The 3,552-nt window shown below is 39.5% G+C and overlaps 1 protein-coding gene across 2 annotated transcripts in view; it reads left to right on the top strand.

Annotated features, from left to right (window-relative positions):
* Nucleotides 1-441: 441 nt before the first annotated feature.
* Nucleotides 442-3,552, top strand: part of LOC101855502 — a 6,208-nt gene continuing 3,097 nt past the window's right edge. Inside the window, exons 1-2 of one of the 2 annotated variants that reach the window (XR_004858701.1) lie at nucleotides 442-514; nucleotides 3,403-3,533. The gene's annotated coding sequence lies outside the window, so the exon portion shown is untranslated. Of the gene's footprint in view, nucleotides 515-3,402; nucleotides 3,534-3,552 lie in introns of those variants that run through there. The other variant, XM_005101910.3, reaches the window with a different exon arrangement.

The raw sequence follows: 3,552 nt of genomic DNA, 5'->3' as shown, positions 1-3,552 counted from the left end.
AATATGAATGGGATGTCGATTCAAGTCAGGAGTGTTCAAAAATTGTTATCAACAACCCAACACTTAGTTACTCGATGACAAACAAATTGCGCCATGATAAGTAGACTCGAACAAACACCCCCCCCCCCCCACACACACACACACACAAAAAGTAAACGCAGCGCAAAATTGTGCATTATCGCCAAAAAGACATTTCATCTCGTAAATGGAAAAGTTTTTGTGTTTTTTTACATAAAAACTTGAAATATTCTCAAAAATGCGACAACGACCATAACCATCTGAATCCAATCTCGTGGATAATTGTCACTCACTTCGCACAAATCTGTCAAAATGTGTTCACAATGCTAAAAGCACAACGCTAGAGCTGTAGTATATCGTCACTATGGATCATGGGAGGTGGATGAGTATATTATAACTCGACCCACGCTAGCTTTGTTCATTCTCAGACAGACAATCCCAAGCCAAACTACGTACATTCTCGTGACGTAGAACGCTTCTAAGGATTCCAACATAGGTAAACAAGGCTGTTTGCTTTGCTGTAACGTTGTTGATTGTTGGTTGTTGTTTTTTAAAGATTTTATTTTCTTTATTTGTTTCTTTATTGTTCAGCAGTTGTTTTAAGAGATGTTTTTTCATGTTTAAGGCACCAGCGAGAGCTTATTTTTAGGTCGCCCTTATTTAGTGGAGAAGGTAGTTGTGATTTTGGTGCTGTGTTGTTGTTGTTGTTGTTGATGATGCATCATCATCATCATCATCATCATCATCATCATCATCATCATCATCATCATCATCATCATCATCATCATCATCATCATCATCATGGATCATGATCATGATGACTACCTCTAAACATACAACGTTAAGTGAAATCGTCTTGACCTTTATTGCAACTACCGCATCACTTACTCTCTCGTATCTCTGTGATTCCAGATATCCTTGAGAAAATTAATATTTTTCAGCAATAACCCACCCCACCCCACACTATTCCATCCAAAAATAGGTCAAATAAAGGTGACCCTCCCCCCCCCCAAAAAAAAATAAAAATAATAACTGTACAACTTTTTTTTCTGATTATCTGGCACAAAATGTGTACTGGAATGTAGTAATTTGGAACAGATATAAGTAATTGAAAAGAAATTTGTTTGACATAAAATTCACAAAGAAGAAAATTATTTTCGAAAATGGAAATGGCTTTTATTTTATTTTTTTAAACACTTATACGTGCAAAATGCACCAATTTCAAAGATCTTGTAAGTAAAGTCTCGAAATGATTGATGTATTATTTATTTCCTTTCCGTTTATTTTTAAAATCTAGTCTTTCCAACCCTGTAACCTTTAAACAATATTTCTTTTCTACTACAGAGTTAAAACACATATTTTAAAAAGATGATAATGCTCAACTGATTCCAGACTAAAGAAACACAAACCTCATTAAATACTACGTATCAAGGACTACTATACTCAAGGACGTGCACAGTCGGATTCCTGACTTGGCTAGCGAAGGCCATCGAGTCAAACACTCCGGATATTCCCATTCTGACTCAGTGCCTTATCTTTAGCTTTGACTCGTTCGTAGGAATCGGGGACTATTTATCGCCTTTGAAGTAGAATGAATCCTATCTGTAAAATTCGTTGATCTTAATAAAAATGATGCAGAAATGGATCAGATATTGAAAGGTGTCAATATTTTTATTTTTGATTAAGATTCCAAGCAAAGAAATGTAAGCATAATTATGGATGCCGTTTATCCGCGTAAGCGCATCCTTCCGGAAAGAAGTGCAGTGATCAATGTATACGGTTCAATGTCAAATGTTGTTCCTCTCCTCATGTTTCTCGGAGTGTTTTTGTTAATTCTGTGGATTATTGTGAATTAATCGGCCCGTCTATGCGCAAGGATAGTTTGATTTCACCATGCCGAATAAATGTGGGGTTGTAAACTGCAAAGGTAACTACAAAACAGACAATAAATGTCGAGTGTTCAAGGTACCGAAAGAAGGACTTGAGAGACAAAGATGGCTTTCTGTTTTACCCCCTCGTGAAAACTTTCCCTAGATCCAGACAAACTCTTTATCTTTGAAAGGCATTGGCCATCAGATTATCCTGTCATTAAATTACCTGGAGGATATACTCGACAAGTAGATCCGCCGAGTTTATTTGATGCTCCCTCGTCTTGCCTACCAACGCCAAAACCACCCCCTCGTCCACCCAAACAAGAAGATCAGCAACTCCGTCATTTCATGAAAAAAGACAAAATCTGTAGCCTTTCAGAATTTTCTCCAGAAAAGGAACTCCACAAGAAATATGACAATTTAATTCTTTCAAGAACAGAGGACAGATTTGTTTGCCTGTTCATGACTGAGCATTGTGAAGAGTGTGTTTTATCAGTAGTTGTTGAGAATAAACCAACATTGTGCTCCCCTCTTACACTCACCGCATTCAAGAAAGGATCCAGACTTCCCTTGGGAAAAATATTAAATCCAAATAACGGATTGAATTCCTCCTACACCCAATTTTTTGAGTGTGTGCACGTCGCCCTAAACTATAAAGTTCCTTTGGATGTAGAGCTTGAGAGAGTTGTGGAAGTATTGGAACAATCATGTTGCACAGAACTTGAAGACCCAAAGGTAAGATCCTAGTATACTTGACCAGTTAATAGTCCTTGCTACGTATTCAATTTCATCGTGTTTTTGCAACTTTCCGGAAACGTATTTTTCAGAAATATGTTCCTTCTTTAGAGCCGTTCTCGAACTCAAATTTCACATCAGGCCCCTGTAAGTCTGCCAGATTTGTTTCCCTTCGTTGTGAACTTCATTCCCAGTCCAGATCTCTATTCTAATCCTATTTATGCTACTACCGACATTACACACAACCCCATGATTACGGGTCTGCTAGCCTATGCACAAGACCTCCAACGTCATCACAGTCCACTCTTGGATGTTGTCTTCCTTCCTTCTCTTTTTGCGGGTGGTTAGAGGGTGACCACAGTGAAGAGACGAAAACTAAAATGGTATGGGCATGTCACAAGATCCACAGGACTTGCCAAAACAATCCTGCAAGGAACCGTACAAGGAAAGAGAAAGACAGGAAGGCAGAGAACAGAGAATGAGGACAACATTATAGACAGGAAAGACGATGGGTGACAATCTGAGGAAAGCAGGGGACAAAAATAGATGATGAGAGCTGGTTTTCAGAAGCAGTGGTGCCCCCATAGTTGCCCCAAACACGGGATAGAAGAAGAAGAGGAAAAAGAAGGAGGGTGCCACTGGTAGGTCCTACTTCTGTACTTTCCCTCTGTTGTTCTTGTCTGTCCGTCTTACTTTTCCCCAGCACTAAATGATCTTCATTGTGTCGATGTGCTTCTCTTTACTCAAACAAACCCACAATCCTTCTCTTTATCTCCAGCACAATGTCTCGAGTTACCGCCCTTGCCCTACTCCTGTCCGTGGCGGCGTTTGCTGCCTCTAGCCCAGCCCCCCAACCTTGCCAGTTCCCGTCACAGTTTGTATCTCTGGAAACCAGCATGGAATACAGACGTTGGGCAAACGTCTACTC

The sequence above is a fragment of the Aplysia californica genome, unplaced genomic scaffold (assembly GCF_000002075.1).
Source record: "Aplysia californica isolate F4 #8 unplaced genomic scaffold, AplCal3.0 scaffold00304, whole genome shotgun sequence".
NCBI lineage: Eukaryota > Metazoa > Mollusca > Gastropoda > Aplysiida > Aplysiidae > Aplysia > Aplysia californica.
Note: the sequence above shows the minus strand (reverse complement) of the source record. Positions and strands in the feature narration are given on the sequence as shown.